We start from the raw sequence: 19,571 nt of genomic DNA, 5'->3' as shown, positions 1-19,571 counted from the left end.
AAGGCAAGAGAGTCAAATTCCACTTGAAAATGTCAGCGAGACGACTTTGAGGACGAGTAGCACCAGTGACGGCTGACAATGAATGGGTGACATTGTGCACAAAATATCACTATCTCATATTGTGGTGATAGAAGATGAAATAATGATCTCAGGAATAAAAAAAAAAGAAAAAGAAAAAAAAAAAGCTATGAGTCATCACATAAAGCTCTGTTCCAGATTTGTCTCTCAGTGACGTGACAGAATAGTGCCAGGATGTTCGTATTGCTTGTTTAAGATCATCATTATAATAAGGCAGGCTTTAACACAGCTGTGTGTTAAGCTAACCGGTGGCAGCACGAGGGATGATAAAGGCATGACTACGAAAGCTTAAAGATTAATGTTTCTGCTTCAAGTACATAATGTCCATTTCCCTCTGTGCGGTACATGAAACAAAGTATTGCTGCTTTAAGTAACACAGCCTGATTGATGAACCCTACAACCTTAACTCCCCGACTGAACTCCTCCGCTGGCAAAGGTCCAAGAGAAAAAGGAAATATCAAAGACAGACCAAAGGCGGTTTTGTGAATCCTCTTCCACATTCAAGAGCTTCCCTCTGTTGCTGAATAGAAAGTCCTTTGATCTCAAATTTGAGGCCGCTGTGTTCTCAGACGACAATGAATATTACATGGAAACAGCCTTCAGATGGAATTCGGTTTCCTGTCCTCCACGACGTTTTGTCAACAGGAGCGAGACCAATAGAAAAGAAAAGAAACGTCTCCGGAGATTTTCCCAGGATTAGTACTGCAAATAGTTTAACTAGCCTGTGTGACAGCTGCTGTCACCTAATTGAATCCTGTAATTCATCATTCATTCTTGTTTATCGCAAGCACAACAGGTGAGGGGCTGATGAGACATTAAATGATAAATGGAATCTACTGCTTCTACATGGGTGTGTTGCCAGACCCACTGACAACCAAATAGAATGTCGTCTGTATGTCATATCAAAGTCAAAATAATAGTTTCAGGTGAATTCTTGTGTTTTTCTTTTGAACCTTGTCATTTCCTTTCTTTGCAGCGCTCTATTATCTCCCATACTGCATGAGGAAAGGGTAAGGAGCAAGACACAACCATTATAAAAGGCAATTACAAGTTGCTCAGGGGTCTGAACACCCACGTTGTGCATTACAACGGGACAAATTTTCTTTTGCTACAGTGAGTGGCTGCTTCATATGCACTGAGTATAGATTACATTGATTCTTTTCCACCAAGCTTTGATATTGTTTCACAATACACACACGCACACACCACGCACCACACATAATGAACGTCAGCCAAATCCCTCAAGAATTCAGAGGATAATTTCATTATTTTAACCTAATAATATTAGATGAGAGACAGCGCCATATGCAAGGTTTTTCTCACAGAACAGGGTGTTTGTGCCGCCTTGCTCCCAGCTGTTGATGTGTTGCTAGGTTACAGACATGAAACAGCTAATATGATGGAATGATGCCTCTGTGACAGTGGACTGACATTATTCAACTGCTTTTGTGATGATATGAGTAGAATTTATCCTGGCTGGATTTCTACCTTAAATTCATTGCTATTATTGATTTTTTTTTCTTCTCCATGAAGATGCAGCGTCTTGAAAGCCTCTGCAGATGTTGTGGCACCTGATTACTTTCATCAGCTCTTCATTAGTTATGTCTTAATCACAGATCATAGCAGCTGATGCACCTGGGAGTGAAATGGTCTTAATATGGCTGCTGGCAGAGATGAGCTCTCCAGCTGCTTGCTGCCCTCCAAAGCTGTCAGCCCTCATTTGAGCCAATTGCCCCGTGGAACTCAATAATCAAACCTTTAATAACCTCACACAACCTCAATCGCACCTGTGTGTCGAGCCAGAAGCTGCACATCCCATTTCCCTGGCTCTCTCTTCCTCTCTCCATCTCTTTCTTTCGCCCAAATCTAAGCGTTATGCAGGGTGGTGTTTAAAACCCAAACCAGGGATGATTCATTTCACACTCACTTATTTGACTCCAGCACCTGATAACTATATTTTCTTTAAGTATGAGCACATGTCTTGCCAAGTTTATCTGGCTTTTTCTGGGAATTAACACACATTCATTACGTTCTTAAATCAGTTTTGATTATACGATTTCCCCTCTGACACTTACTGCATTTTCAAATTGTTATTTTGTTACCCTGTGGGTTGCTCGCTTTGGTGGACAATAAATAAATTACATTATTCTACATAAAATGTAACACCAGCTTGCGCCCTCTAGACATTGTTTACAACAGCAGCGAGAGACGAGAGGCTCTTTTATATGCAGATTTGTTTGCCTCTACTGAAAATCGTTTTTGTAAATCATGCATTAAAAACATTTGATTATCTTCACAATGGTTTCCTATAAAAAAAAAAAAAGAAAAAAATTTTACCCTTCAGTTTTAAAAAAAGAAAAAAGAAGATGCTATAATGTGTGTTTTTCTTTCGGGCAATAATTTAGACTATTTTTCTCTGTCGGTGAAGTGAGTTATAAAAGTTTTTTTTTTTTTTTCCTCTTTCTAACAAAGAGTTTTAATGTGTTGGGATGAAATTGTAGAAATAAAATGTTACAGTCGGAAGTAAATTGTTTGTGTAATGAATGATGTGTTTATTTCTGATTTAAGAGCTTATAATTCCCACTTCTTGCCACGTTTAAAGGATGCTTTTGTTATGTGAGTTTTAGCGTTGTTTATTTCAGTCAGGATCATTTCACTGCAAAGGTGTTGGTGAGCTGTAACTAGAAATACAAATGTATGGTTTTAGAAATCATTTTAACTGGAGTTTGGATCACAATAACTACTCATTTGAAATGTCAATCAAAACACTTCCTTCAAGTGAGGTCCTGTTGATCATATTTACTCAAAGAATCCATACGAACGCCCCGCGCTTGTGCTATTAACGGCTCCCTAAGATGAAATTAGCTGAGGCTCCCATGTCAGAAGAACACAAACTCATGCATTCGATCTAAAGGTAGCAGAAAAAACGACTTTACAGGAAGTCATTAAGAGCTATGTGCTTATGTAATGTGCTATTTGGACAAATAACACATAAAAATAACATATGTCCTGTGACAGACTTTCTTTTACACTGATGGTGATACAGTTTGTTTCATCCTCCACTGAAGGATGCAGCGTGAGCTCGTCATCACTCACGAAAACATTATCGTTCATCAGTGGTTATTGCTGGCGGTGATGACGGCCTTAAGTATTCCTGCATGTGGTTTTGAGTGCATTGCATAATGCAGTCCTTTGCTTTCAATGAGCTACCGTCGTTTTCTCGTCCTGCAACATTCCTAATGAAAAGTTGAAAGCTTGATATTTTCTGGATAGTTTCCCTTTCTACTTTGCCTAACAAGGTGGGTAATCCATTCCACTAGGGAGCTTTCAGATACATTTTAGCCTCCATGGTGTGATGAAGTGCTAAAACTACCAGGGGAAGGAAACTCTGTGGAGAGTCTGTCAGTGTGCTAAGGATCAAAGCCATTTGCAAAGAGCACACACACATCAAACACTGCTATGCGACGTGTTACCTAGCAACCCCAGACCAGGTGTTGCAGAGAGTAGGAAATATTAAAACCCACATTCTTCCTGTTTTCAGCAAATACCAATTTTAAAGGAAATCGATAAAGCCGTGCATGAGTAAGAAGAGGGTTTTGTTGTTGTTGTTTCGGGGGGGGGGGGGGGTTTGTAGAGGAGGAAGCAGATAAGAGAGCAATATCAAATCTGAGACAAGAGCAAAGAAAATATGAAAGTGTGACGCTTATCCTCTGATAATAATGGTCATAACACGTCCATATAAGGAAAGTCACAAGCATCGTGACTGATATTCACACACTTATGCACATACATACAAACTTCAGCGAAAATGGAGGTGCGATATGAAGCTGTGAAGGCTCAATTCCACTGAGTGTCCATTTCAGAACAGAGTTGGGCAATTTTATGTGATGCAGCAGAGAAGTGAAAGGGAGCAACACTTCGACCAGTAAGGTGAAGCCACTGTCTGCTCCTGCATCACTGGAAGCCTTTATCATGATTACAACACAGCTGTCATATTAATCAGAAATTAAGCCGCGCTTTAGACCGTGCGCTTTAACAAGACTGAGCGTGGCGACAACTATTTCAAACTGCTGGTGATGTGTGAGGTCATATCTCCCCAGACGAAGTCAAGCATAAGTCAACAGCGAGGGATCCTCTATTGTTTGACATGCGCCGTTACCAGCAGGTGGATCTAAGGCCGTAAATAACAACTCTGTCCTTGTTTGCTCGCTCCTTGTCATGCTGGGGTAGATTAGTGTTATTTACTTATAAACGGCGATGGTCATTGTGGGGAGCTAATGCGAAAAGCATCGGGAACAATATATGTGCGTAGCCCCCTGAGGAACACTTGAGCGAGCGCTGAGAGTGATGTGGCACAGCAGCCGTCCCAGGTTGTCTGTCTTAGCCAGCAGAAACAGGTGTAAGCCGTGGAAGTGCTTGATGAATGTTCTCTTTAGTGCCGGTGACTGACTGCCCTTATTCAAACAGCAGACAGCTCCTCTGGCTAAGTACTCTGAGAGCAGATACTGTACACGACTCACGGTGCAGCCAGGCAGACACAGATTCTGTACATGGTCATGCGTGCAAATGTTGTTTCCTCACAGCTGCCAGTTTTCACAATTTTGAAACAAGGACATTTACAGTGACCTCTGATTTTGTTTGCTGATGATCAGAGACCATACCTGTACGCTCCTTGAGGTCTGTGTGTGTGTGTATGAGAGAGAGAGAGAGAGAGAGAGAGAGAGAGATCCATTGTAATGACTATTGCCCTTTAAGGATAATAGGCTGCTCCACACGTTGCAACTTATCAAGTCGAAAGATGACAAAAATAGGATTAAAGAGGGAAATGTGTAACACTCCTTTGACAATCTATGAATAGAGTCCAAAACAAAAGGACAGCAGTGGATGGAAGGTCTGCGTGATGAAGACAGACGCTTCCCCTCTGGCCTGAAAGGATGACTGACAGAAGAGCAGGGTCGCGATCTGACTTCCCCCTGACGGAGGAAATAAAGAGTCACATTTAAACAGAGAGGCTCGCCGTCCAAATATAGCTTTCATCTCATTCAGCCTGACTGAGACGAATGAAAGGAGAGGCAAACAGAAAATATGCACGCACACTTGCATAAACAACAAACCACAGGCAAAACAAAAAAAGCAAACACCCCCGTTTTGCATCCTTTATTACTTTTGTTTATTGCTTTTCTTTTCTTAACTGGCCTCTGACCCCCCCCCCCACCCTCCCCCTGCTTCCCCGCTTCCATTGCAGCCTTTTTATACTATGAGCAATTAAATTGAATTACCTGGAAAAAAGCAAAACAGTATCTGCAGGGGTTAATTTTCATAAGGATTTGATGAAATGGTCAGCGTGACGTGACAATGGGAGGCTGATGATGAGATGTCCTTTGTAACTGTCATCAGTAATGTGGTCTGGGGAGCTGCACGTCTGAGGTCCTCTTGTAACCTTTCAGTTGACACCCTGCTTGATGTCCCAAGGAAACCAATTACTTCCATGTCTGGAGATTTTCTGTGGCTTGATAGACCAACTTTTATCAAGACATGCTTTGGTCCAGGCGATTCACTTTTTATCTAATTCCGGATTCTTTTTTCTTTTTTTTTTATTTCTTCATTCCACAAATTTGGTGACTTGCATTAAAAAAGTATTTCATTGCTTGCTTGCACTTGTCCAATTTAGCCCCTTATCAATTTAAATTCCTGGACAATTGGACTGGTTAAAATAATGGACAACTACACTGTGAGCTGTGAGAAAGTGAACTGGGGCCTCACACCCCCATGCACATGGGAGTGTGTGGCTATTCTGTGGGTAAACGTGGATTTTGCTTTACAGAGCTCTGTGGTGAAATTCTCACTTCCTGCGTCCACTAGGTGTTGCAAGACAGCGCGCTGTGTTGCCCTAATCTACCAAATGAAGACAACACTATGTAATTCTAAAGTCAATTAATTAAGTCAATTAAGACATCTTAAGACTCAGCAAACTTGTGAAACCTGCAACAAAACACTGGTAAATGGACTCAATTTTATATAGCGCTTTTCTACCTTAGCGGTACTCAAAGCGCTTTACAGTGTCATCTCATTCACCCATTCACACACTGATGGTGGAGGCTACCATGCAAGGCACCAACCTACTCATCAGGAGCAATTATGGGTTCAGTATCTTGCTCAAGGACACTTTGACACAGTCACTGGGGTCGGGGATCAAACCAGCGACCCTTTGTTTGCTAGACGGCCACTCTACCCCTGAGCCATGCCGCCCAACACTGGCGGAGTTTCACAAAAAAATACCTTGGAGAAATCACCTAAACATTCGAAGTGAATGGAAAAACATTTGTACACGTTAATTGATGAAAAAATCAGATCATGAAAATCTTTTTCATTCCGCTTTTCCAAAGTGTCACGAAGCCTCAACATGTTTTCATCAAAATTTTACTGACACCATGTATTTAGCCTCCCTAGCAACATGGCTACGGTGAACGTTGAGGCTAAAATCATTGGCGTCAGTCACATTTTTCAAAATAATTTGACATGTTGAGGGTTCTGGACACTCAAATACTTGGGATGAGCAGTATGGAGGAATTTTATGATTTTATTGTTTCTTTCGCATGTAAAGAAAAATGGTCTCTGTTAACTTCACTTATTTGGGAGATTAATGCAACACCTTTTACTGTGAAAATCAAGCAGATTCGTTTACTAAATAAACCTTCACCCAACCTTCCATCTGCATGAAGGCGAGTAGGAATTGACTGAGGCGTTTCTGACCAAATCTGAGATGGATCTGGTCGCTGCTAGAAGAACAGCTCAAAAACACTAGTTCTTTCCTTCTACCATTAGATGGCGCTGTGATGAAATCGTCTCAAAATTTAACATGTCGATTGTGCGGTTCTTTCTACATGCCTTTACCAAGTTAAGAGAAAATCAGCCTCGTAGTTTTTGTTTAATTCTGCAAACAGACACACAGACAAATGCAAACAAACACATCACCTCTTTTGCAGAGGTAATTAAAAAACAATGATGAAAGTTTTGCTCAGTAATGCGAAAGAAATTTGACATATTTCGTGCTGTGAAGGCAGTGAAATACTGGTCTACTCCTTCGTGACAGAATCTCACAAATGAAAGACTCAGTGTATTATCTGGTTAGAGTAGACACAATCTGTGTATTTGTGCCGCGTGTTATAACATTTATTCTTGACACAAAGACAAAAAGATTTTGTTCTATAGGTTAGAGTAGAAAATAGTCGCATTCTACGGCAAATACAGAGCTGCGCGTGAGACATAATATTATTCACATTAGCTTTTGTTGCCTTTGAAAACCTTTGTGGTCTCTGAGAGAATAAAAAAAAAAAAAAACAACAACACTTCTGTCTGTGACCAAACTGAGCTTTTCACCGGGGAAAAGCTTATACATTCACTTTCTTGTGTGTATCTGTTTATGGGAAATCATTCCTGCTGATACTTTGGCTACACGTAGGCACAGCTGAACAGTAAGTACCACAGTACTTGGTTCTTTAAGAGGAACAAATAATACTATGAGTACCACAGGCACTGCAGATACAGTGGTGAGCAGAGTGGGTGATAACAATGACATCCAGTACAGTACAATATATTTCTCTGTGGCAATATGATAGAAAAAAAAATGTAATAAAAATATTTGCTGTTTCCCATTTCTTACTACTGTACAGTGACTTTGAAGGACAAGCTACACACTCCAGGCGGCTACTTCACGGAATGATATGGACTAAGCGCAGTATTCGGCCTGTGGAAAGTCTTGAACAACCAAAGGTTACAATGTCAGAACAAGTGGGGAAATGTGTCCATGAAAGAGGCTCTGCAGATTTTACAGTCTTCTCCTGTTCACATGCAGTTAAGTATATAGAGCACTTATGCTGCAAATACAGTTCATTCTCATGTTGGATTCTGGAACTGCACATGAATGTCTCTTCAGCGTCCGCCAGTTGAGTAGCTCGATATTTTAGAATGTTCAGTAGAATGTTCTACACAAAACTAGAAGGTTCTCAGGAGTTTATACCTCTGCCAAGGTAAAGGATGTCACCAGATCCAGTTCCAGATCAACTCCGAAATCGAATCAACATAAATTCTATCATCCTACCGACTCTAATCAAAGTCCGTCCTCAACTTTTTGAGTTACCCTGCTAGAAGACAACAAACCAGCACCAGTGATTACATCACCTCCCTGTTGGAGGCAAAAAGTTTGCTTTTTTATTTCAAACCCTTCTATCAGTTTTAATACATGCAGTATATAATAAATCCCCTGAGTGTGTTTGTGAGAAAGAGCATGGTTTACCTGCCACACCTGCAGAAACAGATTGTCACAATAAAAAAAAAAAATGTTCTTATTGTACTTTGTGTATTACATCAGAACTGAAGCAGATGTTACACCATATTACTGACAGAGGAAGCGAGTCTGTCGGTGTGTTTCGGATGTTCAGCTCTGTCGGGTATAAACTTCTCCTATCTCTCCTACACAATTGGTACTTCCTCCGCCAGCTGAATCTAAATATACTGTAAGCGCCAGTAGTACAACGGGTAAACATTTATTTTTTATGAATAAAGTCTCTTAAGTAGCTCTAAAACTTTAACTGTATAATACAGTTTTAACCAATAGAAGAATGACATAAACTGAGTCTGACTTGCTCTCTGCACATCAGCACGAGGACTGATCCTGGTCCAAGGGCAGGTCGCCAGAGGTCTGATTTTGACCAAAAAACTGTAACTCTGCAGGTCAAGATATTTTTTTTTCTCCACTTGGTGAATATAATGGATTTTTAGTCAAAAGATAGAACTACCGTGCAGGAAGCGCAGGAACACTTCCAACTGACAATGAACTGAAGGTTCTTAACATGAGTGCAATAAACACATTCTACTCTTTCTTTTAATTAATGATAATGTTTAATTACTTTCTGAATATCCATCCATCCGTCCATCCATCCATTATACTGATTATCCTGATCAGGTTTGGGTTATTTGTTTTTGTTTTGGTTTTTTTTAGTTTTAAGAATGGCTTTTGTTTTTCATAAAGAACACATCAACCTCTCCTCGTGTGTGTGGGTCCAATCCGAACGCTCCTGATTCCTCCTACACATGCAGGTCTCTCATGATCACCTGCAGCGTGTGCTAATGTTAGCGTGAAAGTGTTTGTAGGTGTGTGTTAACCTGTGCAGAGTGAATAACACCTACCCCCCCGAGCACGAGGAGAATCCACAGAGAAAGAAGAATGATGGACAGATGGAGGATCGTTACATGTTCGTGTCGATTGATTTGATCCAGGTGAAATCCTCCACAAGTGTGCAGGAGCTCTATTATTATTCACAAGAATCTCATAAGTCACCTGTCAGCTGTGAAAGAAAAGAGCGCAAGTGAAAAATGGCAATCAGAACAGCGTATATGTTTATTTATTCCCGTGAGGCTTGCGTAAGAAACACTGCTGAAATTATCAGCCATGAACGAGCCTTTGTAAATCTCACTCGCGTAACGTTAAAAGACAAAAAAAAAAAAAAAGAAATAGGACAATGTTCAGAATGTCTTAAACAATATTTTTTACTACTGAATGTGAAGGATTTTGGAATTTTAGAATCAGGCACACAGTGTTTACCTTTTGGGTATCAAAACAAACAGTGAAAAATTCAGTGATAGAGGAAACATTCAGATAATTCACAATGTAACAACGATACATGATAAACATTTTAATGGTCACCTATAAATGCCAGCACAAACTGTTCACAGAAACTCAACACTTATTTTTGACAGAACTCCATGAGGCAGCCATTCTGGATTATTGATTTTTGCTTACGTTTCATGATGGGGGGGGGGGGGGGGGCGCACTAAGATGTTTAATTGCTATTTTATTGTCACGCTCCATTTTTGTGGGCAACTCATCAAATCTTGTTACTTTACATCCTGCTGAGTTTACAAAATGTGCCGACTTTCATAACAATGATCATAATGTGGAGTCTTATGTTGAGAAATGTGACTACTTTACTTGTAAATTAACTGCACTGTAGAGTTGTAATAGAAATCTGTTAGACATAAAACCCCTGAAAGTTCTTCTTCTGGTAAAAGTTATTTATTCATATTCAATATCTTGTATGAGAGGCCAAACCATCTGAAATGCTGGATAATTTAATTCTGGGTAGTTGGCGCTGGTTAGGTCATAAATTATTGAGCCAGAATAATCTGAGTGAAATATTATTTTCAGGAAAACAGACATTTGACAGCATAAAAAGCCCTCTCAGAAAAATACTGAACAATTCTTCCAAATTGTGCAGGTTCCAGTTTCGGAGCTGAAAACTGGTCAATTTGAACTGGACCTGTTTACAGTCCGTTGATCCTCCTTGGCTGGATATTAATTGCATATTGGTTTTAATTGCAAATGGATGAGCGCTTACAACACAAAGAGGCACAATTGACACACGTGTGCTTCCACAAACCAAAAACGCCCTGCATCCTGCCACTCGGGCGACACCAGGAAAATAAACCAAATGGCTTCTTCTGACCATGTAGCGGCATCATACGATGTCAACAATCATGTCTGCATTATGCAGAAAGTGGGTAAACAGCAGACTGAGGGACATAAATTGGCTCAACACCAGCTGTCTAATTAGCTTTGTGCTGCTCTTGAAAAGCAAACAAGCAGTGAAAGCGGGATGGTCTGAATGCAGGCCAGCCATCGGTTCTATGTGCTCTGTTCCCCCAAATCAGACGGGACGCTCCAATTCTGCCTGCACAGAGTGAGAAGGTTTTAAATGAGACACACAGATTAGATCATACGTTAAGTCCCCAGAAGGCCTTTGCTCAGTTATTTTGGAAACACTGTAAAGACTCGCAAGAGGCTTGGGTAGAATTTACATTTTAATGAAGCCTTTGCTGATTGCTATTAGGCAGAGTTCCTCGCAAGTGCCTTGTTTAGACTTAAAAGAAAAGCACATCGAAAACACATACCTACATTCTCATCGTTCCCACTGACTTGACTAATTTCCTCGAGACTTTGAATCGACCTTAAACTGACCTTATCCTAATTCTTCAACCTAGAATTCCATGATTTATCACATTCACTTTTTATTTCATCACCACAACGTGTAAATAGATGTGTCCACAACATGAGGAACACTTATACAGCCATGCGCTCGCTCACACACACACACACACACACACACACACACACACACACACACACACACACACACACACACACACACACACACACACACACACACACACCATTACTTGCCTGTCAGATGATTTGTCACCCAGAGAATCTGTTTGGAAAAGAACACACTTTCAAAAAATTGTGGCAGCTGACTTGATGATGGATGGATCGTCATTGGCCGATAACTTCAACCAATCAGATCAATAGAATGATGCAGCAGCTGAAGTCGGATGGTAGAAGTCTATAAAAATCTTTTCCACAAAGAAAAACCTTCAGTGACATTCTTTACTCTTCACTCAAAGAAGAAATACACTCAAGTTCTCATAATTGATAGCGACTGATAGCATCCATGCTAATCTCTTCCAGTTTTCTATTGTTTTTTTTTTTTGGATGAGCAGTCCCGCTGTTAACACACACCACATCTGTAGCTCCTAAGAGGACATAGAGTGATCTAATCAGAGGGGATGCATGGCTCAGAGGTAGAGTGGCTGTCTAGCAATCGAAGGGTTACTGGTTCAATCCTCACTTCACTTGGTGATGATGTCGAAGTATCGTTGAGCAAGAATTGCTCCTGATGGCCCTGCGACAGGCTGGGACCTGTCCAGGGTGAACCCCGCCTTTCGCCCAATGCAAAACCAAACAGATAAGCCAACCCAGTCTCGCACCCTATTCGTCAGTGAACAATGTTTGGTCAAGTACACTGGCGTCCACAGCCAACGTGAAGGGTATCCCCTCTGCCGTCTACGTTGTCAGGCCACCCAGAGGGGGGTACCCTCAGCGTGGATGGATGGATGGATGGGGTGATCCAATCACTTGCACTACGGACACAAACATATAACTTGAAGGCCAAAAAGATGGTTTCTTGTGTGATTTGGTCATGTCATGACCTCATGAAAGCAGCTGCTTCACATAATGGTCTTAAATCTGGTTTGTGTCTGGGAAAGTAGCTTTATTTGTAAACACACACACACACACACACACACACACACACACACACACACAACACTCATACACAGAAAAACAGCCTGATGCACATGTGCCCTCACAGTCCTGCAAATACACACATGCCCCACTAATTTAACACACTCCTGCTGAGAGGTTCTTGCAGAAACAAATTGTGCTGTAAACATGGGGAGAGAGCAGAGAGGACACCCAGGGGTGCATTACATTCTCTCCTAGCATGCGGTGGCTGGTGAAAAAAAACACCAAAAAAAAACATTTGCTACCATTTTACAGCATTACAAAGTGTACAAAAGATTATCTTTCTTAAATTATACTGGACCCAATCAGAAAAAAATATGCGGGAGCAGGGGATGGGTGTACGGTCCCAGCAGTGACAAGCACAGCGATGAGTAGCAGGATTGTGTGACAAATGGCACAGTGACTGGTGTTGCTGACAAATTTTTCTCAGTGAAAGACGACATGTATCATGTCAGAATCTTGTCACTTCACTGTCATTTAGCAACAGTCTGTGTGGGAGAGAAGACAAATCCACATTCCTGCGTCGTTATCAGGCACACTGCAGTCGCAGCCGTGAGTAATGTTAAGTCACGTACAGTGGTGGCTGTTATTGACTAGTCCTCACGGAAAAAAACAAAAAAAAAACACTGGTAATGGCAACTAGAAATCCTGCCGTCAGTGACTTTTTTGTGACATCAAAAGCACTTGAAAAACTGTTTCAAGCTTTGAAAAACAAATCCAGCTTGTGCTTTGGGACTCGGGGAAACAGAGCACTGGCAGTCCTAACGCAGCTTTAAAAATGATCAGTTCCTTCCTTGTAAATGGCAATGTGCTCCTGGCACCTCCAGAATAGGAGACATCTTATCTGTAGCGCCCCTCTTATCGCTCAGCCCCAGTGGAAACTATTGCCAGGTAGCAGGTTGTCATATGACACACAGCCCTGTGACAAGCCACAGCTCAGCATAGTTTGCCACACCGCTGTGTGATAATATATAACACAACAGCACTGCAGGCTTCCAGATAGCACCGAGGGGAAATATGAACCCAGTGGTGATCTGTATCTGCCTTATTAAAGAGCTGACCTTGACCATGGGGAAAACTGGATTAGTCTGATTTTTAACAAAGAGGCGGGATGATGTTATGCCGTTGAAATGAAGAGCCCCTTCTTTTTCATGGTCTCTGTCTCTTATTTCCTTGCTCTGTGTCTTGAGTATTCTGGCAGCCTGTGTTCATTGTCCTATTAAACAAAAGGAAGGGCTGATGCAACAGTCTGTGGCCAGGCATCTCCCTGGCACGATGTAAACACAGCAGACACCGACTCTGCACTCGCTGTGGGGTAGCACTGCTTGAGCAGGCAAGCGCACGCACGCACACACACACACACACACACACACACACACACACACACACACACACACACACACTAGTCATGCTGTACTTTCATGGGCGAACCTGGATGAAAGAATCCAGGAGACGATTGAAGGGATAAGTATCTCCAGCACACATGGCAGGTATAAATCCAATTTTCTCTGTCAGTAATACGTGTAATTTTGGATTTAAAAAATAACCTTTTGTTCAGGACATTTAGGATGGATGCTATGTATTATCAAAAATAGGTTTGAGGCTACTTTCAGTATACAAATAGCTCTTAAGCGGGCAAAGAGACAAAGCCCTATGAGCAATAACCTTGGCAACTGTGACCTGGTTTCGGTTCAAATCCATTTTGAACGCTCGTAATTGTAGAATGAGAACTGATCGTCTCTGAGGATGAAGGCCAGTTCTTGAATAAATGAATCGAAAGGTATTTACATCTATGAATTGACCAGGGGACATTGAATTGACCCCACGTAATAGGGTCACCTCACTCATTTTTCTTCTCCCACGTGAAGCATTAGTGCCCACTCCCCCCCAACATCACCCTCCTCTTCCCCTCCCCTTTTCCTTTCTCATTTTCTCCTCCGCTCTTGTTCCCCTGCATGAAAAGCTCTCTTCCCTTACCATTAGATAGTATCTCAAAGACCAGATCACTATGGCAACAATTAGTCACATCATCATCACCCACACTTCTATTTGATGGTTGTTTTTATTTTGGAGGGTTCATCGATGCGCCCGTATACCTCACTGACACATGGCCAAGTAACCCACCCTGGTGAAGAAGGAACAATGTTGCCATCTGTTGGATCGTGTGTTTGCAACCAGCGATCGACTCTGAAAAACATCCAGCATTCTTCTGATGACTCATGACAGGCAATCACATGCCAATTAAGACCTGCAGCTCCACCCGGGAGCTGCACAGATCCGTCATATTTCAGTTTGAAACACATCTGAGCCAGAGATACTCCACTCGGAAAAAGGTCGACATGCACATGTATCTCTCACCTTTGAATTGAAAGACTCTGCCTTCCCATGAATTCCAGTGTATAATGGAGGAGTGTGACTTGAAGTATGAGGTGGAGCTTGGTGGCGGATTAAACATTTGGGCTTTGGAACAGGACTATGTATTCTGCGGACGTCATGGTGTCGACATCTAAATGAAAGGAGCGCAGCAACAGGGTTCCAAAAATGTGAGAGATAATATATTGGCTGAGTGTTACCCTTGAAATCTTGGATCTGATTCTTCTCTCTCGAGGTGCTAATTATCTTTCGGGGTTCTCCCCCCCCCCTACATTTTAAGTGATATATTACCTCATAGTCAAAAATAATTTTCCATGTGGGAGAGAGATCACTGTTCTTATTTATTCTGCTCACTCACCTCCTTGCTAAGGAAAAGATGTTAAAATATTTACCTACTTTATCAGGATTTCTCCCACAGATACGGCTAGGGGAGATAGTCCCCAGCACCATCCTGGAGTGAGATACTGCAGTCTTGGAAGGTAAATGAACTCATTTGTGTTCTGGCATCTTAGGTGGGAAACCCAGAGCTACATATTCTGCAGAACGGTGTTGCAAGAGATCTCATTCAACATCTTTACAGCCAGATTTAAAACATGGCTTGCCCCCAAAAGATAAATGACCCTGTCACACCGACCACTGTGTTTGCTTTCAGGTCTCCAGACAGTAACCTTCCAGTTCTTGGATGGTAAAGCTCTACTGTGGCTTGCCAGACACACACACACACACACACACACACACACACACACACACACACACACACACACACACACACACACACACACACACACACACACACAAAAGACAATTGGCTTGAAGACACTCAGTCGTCTTCACTAAATTGATTGTCTTCATCAGCCCTGCAGCAGCAGAGGATCTAGAGCCACATTTTAGCAGTTATGATCTTATTATTTCACTTCTCTGAAAAAGGTTCAAATGTGCCCACGAGGAGAGGAATGTAACTTTTTTATATCTTTTAAATCCACTATCTTTCATTTCTCCCTCCTCGTTTCCTTTTAAAATAAAAAGGTTGTAGAATGTTTTCCATTTCATTTAGCGTCAAGTACACTGCATTTTTAAAGTTTCTCCCTCACCCAAGTGCTGCTATATTTGGCTGCATATTGTAACACTCTGCCGTGAGGTAAACGATCCTCCCAAAACCTTGGCTTTAAAATCGCTGAAATTTTTTGGGATTTCATGCTTTTGCAAATTAATGCAAGCACATCATTTCCTTTCATAATTTATTCATTGGGAACAAATGTTTTTCTCTGTATCCATGCAGAGGCTTTTTCCCCTTCAGTGGACAGAGATACGGTAAGCCAAGTATTATTTTATATTACAAAGAAGCAACAAAAGAAATAACTTTACACATTTGCTCTCTGTGTCATCTTCCCAACAAAAAAATAACCATTGAAAAATCTTGATAAAGAAATACAAAAATAGTTCCTGACTCAATTATTTCCAACTTAGACAAAAAGACCCACCCTTTTGCAGTCAGATTAATGGCGATTACCAACCCAGAAATGCTCAGATTGATGATCCCACAGTCAGAATAATTCAGGGATATTCTCAGACATCTTCAAATATCCTGAACGTCACTAAAAAATTAAGTAACTGTAGCGAGATGACATCAAGGCCGCTTTGAGTTTAGTCTGAGAGGTTGCAGCATTCATTACACTGTCTGTTACAGAAAGTATTGAACTGACACTGATCGGAAGGGACATGTTTTGGGGGGAAAGTGGAAAAATGGTGTGCCCATGCACTTAATTAGCTCTTGGCGATATTTGCATTCCTTTCAAAAGTTGCCAATTATCTAGCATGACTCATCCCAACGGTCAACAGACCTCACGCAGCCCCATTCAATTAGGCAGGATTGAGATCCTAGCATTGACAGCCTCTCCTCATTGTTAAAGCCTCTTCCGAACTTTTTAAATGTCTGTTGTACTCGACGTCCTCAGGACCGCATTGATCCTCCCGGGTACATTAACCTATCAATGCAGGAGGCACTGCGCATTATGATGAAGCACATGGAAAACATCTTGGCTCAGAGGTCAGGGTGAAGCAGCTACATTAAAACCACAAAGCACCGCATGGAACTAAATCCTGACTTTAATATTGATGAGAGGGAGTTCATGCTAAACGTCATATCTACTGCCCTACTAAAGAAAACTTGATTAAGTGCGTTGGACGCTATTAAGTCTGTACAGCATATATGGACTATATATGTTGGTCTGAGGTATTGATAAGGTTGTATGAGGGAGGCGAAGGGACAAGGAATTAGTCTGCTGTAATTAAAGTGCGGGGTGTGTGTGTGGAGGGGGGCATTTGTGGGCTCCTTGCCACCTTTCCCATTGACTTTCAACTGGGCGAGGAAGGTCACGAGCAAGGTGTTTAGAGCAATCTCCACAAATTGTTGGGCTGAGGCTTGATAATCTCTAAGGTTTTAATGGATCTCAGATCTGTTTACCAAGTGAGTGCACCTTACAAAGTCATTTGGCAATTGTTTTACCCTCTAACACAATAATAGAACTGGAATTGGCTTTTTGATCAATGACATCAGTGGTTAAGTTGATATATTCAATAAGCACAGCAACCTTGAGCCTCTTAGAGTTACCTTTTGTGTGTGTGTGTTTGTGTGTGCGTGCGTGTGCGTGCATGTGTGTGTGTGTGTGTGTGTGTGTGTGTGAAGTGTGGGTGGTCTGTTTGCACTGCACTCCTGAACTGTACAGAGCATTACCCATGGAATTGACACGTCTATACACGACATTGTTTCTTCTTCAGTGGTTTGACCTATAGAAGAGGAAAACAGCTATTTACATCTTCATATGTCTTTAGTGCTCAGTTTTGATCCCAAACTACTCAGACACTCGATGATTACTTTGATAGTAACTATAATTACAACACTAAAGTGCAGAGTGTACAGTAGGACTGTGCTGTCTTGTCGTGTGTAAGGATTACTGAATTTTTACCAAGGCTGGGCAGAGGAAGCAGGCAGTTGGAGGAGGAAAGAGACCCTGGTCTCTCTCCCTCCGAGTTGATCTGAGGGCTGTAGTGTTTCCTCTGGTCTACTCTCAGGCATTAATGGTTGAATGGATAGGATTGGACATGCCTGAAGACCCAACCAGCCCCTAGTTTTGCTTGCAGCAAAGCTCAACAGCCTGCATCTTAAACTCAAATAAGCACTGCGGTCAGTGCCCTTCCAATAATTTGAACAACTCCCAAGTGTAAAAACCCCTTCCTCATTTGTAGCTCTGTTATCAGATAGTTATGTGGTTTTGCTAAGACATGGAGACAGGCTAAAAGAGAGAAAGAGGCAGTGAGAAAGGGAGAGGACTAGCCAGCCTTTCATAATCTCTACAGCTACAACTCAGAGAGGAAAAGGGACATTTTATACGCACCTTACTAGAGGAGCTAATATCTGATTCTTGCCTATAAGATTTCTTACTTGTGAAACTAGAAAAACGACTCCCGCCGCAATGCAGTTCAGATAGATTCAGGACAATATCAACCCACTTAAAGCGAGATTCTTTTCTTTCTGTCACTTCTTTGTCATCTTAATTTCACTGAGACAATATCCATAATTCACAGTGATTGTCCCTGCCTCCTTGTCTTTCCCATGTGAAAAAGTTAGGAGATGGTTCCCCCCCACAAGTTTAGAGAAAACGTGTCAGACTCTCAGGCGAACAATGAGAACACTATTGCAAGACTTGGCACAGAAATGCCTCAAAGGCCTTGGCACAAAAGCCTGTACAAATTGAGAAGATAGAAGTGCAAACTCATTAGCTTACCAGGTTTCCAATCACGACATTTTTTTTTTTTTATGTTGCGGATGTCTCCGTCTGCAGAGCACTCATCTGATGAGAGCCATTCTGTGCAACTTCAAAGGATACATTTCTGCCTCAGAACTTGTGGCTGATGTTTCCAGCATTGATGTACAGTATTGTGTAGGAACATATATGGTGAGATGTATTTCATCCTTAAAAGGACTCTGTTCTCTGTAATGAATTTGGCTCCATCACCAGAGTGTGGAATCGTGCCTTCCATTTGAGTGAGCAGAGAAAATGCAGCCACTGGATGTTCTGAGCCTATTTTGTGACAAACTTCTTGCACCACAGTCTCTTAAAGAACTTTTGAGAGTGTGAATCTATTTGCGCCCATCCAATATAGAACAGCCAAGATATTTCCCAAAAGGCACGCAATACAACACAGAAACAATACTTGACTGTGTTTAGGGGCAAATTGGAAACTCAGATGAATCAGCCGGTTTCATCTTGTTTCAAAATGCACTTACTACCTGGCAAACTTGAAAAAGACAAATCTGAAATAGCAAAATGTTTCAAAGCCGTAACATGTAGAGACGGCTTTGTATTCCGTGTCAGAATAGTTCACCTGCCATGCACAACAAAGCGTGTTTGATGGCACACCAAAATCACATCACCCCCTATATAATATGCTCTTTGTGATGCAAATAAAGCTCACATTTGACATCACGTATAAACACATTTGACATTTGCTTCTCCTCCTTATTTGCTCTTTGTCGACTCAACTGGAAATCTCTGCTTTGGCTGTATCAAGTGTTTAATCTGCAGTTTGAATATTATGATTGCACTCAATCCTGGATTCATTTACGTAAGTGACTGGAGTCAAAACTGCAGCCATACACGCATACTTTCATGGCACCCTTGCAATGAATGTGCTCCACTTTTAATCGCCCCCCTGGGTACACCATATGGAAGATGCAGACAGATATACTGCTGTCATTCGTGATGCTCTCTTTTTTTTTTGAATGCGCTTCCTTGTGCAATGATGGTGTAGGTAAGATATTACCCTATTATCCCATTACGGTTTGTACGTCAGAATCTGCAGTGTTCATTTCCAAACAGCTCATCTCCTGCACCATTTTCATCCTGTTCTGGGAGGCGCTCCTGTGTGATGTTGCACTACCATCTGGTGGGGAACCCGCTGGCAGAGTCAATCACAGCAC

Source organism: Aulostomus chinensis, chromosome 13, assembly GCF_037954235.1.
Source record: "Aulostomus chinensis isolate RoL2024-O1b breed Wild chromosome 13, RoL_Achi_v1.0, whole genome shotgun sequence".
In the NCBI taxonomy this organism is placed as follows: Eukaryota; Metazoa; Chordata; class Actinopteri; order Syngnathiformes; family Aulostomidae; genus Aulostomus; species Aulostomus chinensis.
Note: the sequence above shows the minus strand (reverse complement) of the source record.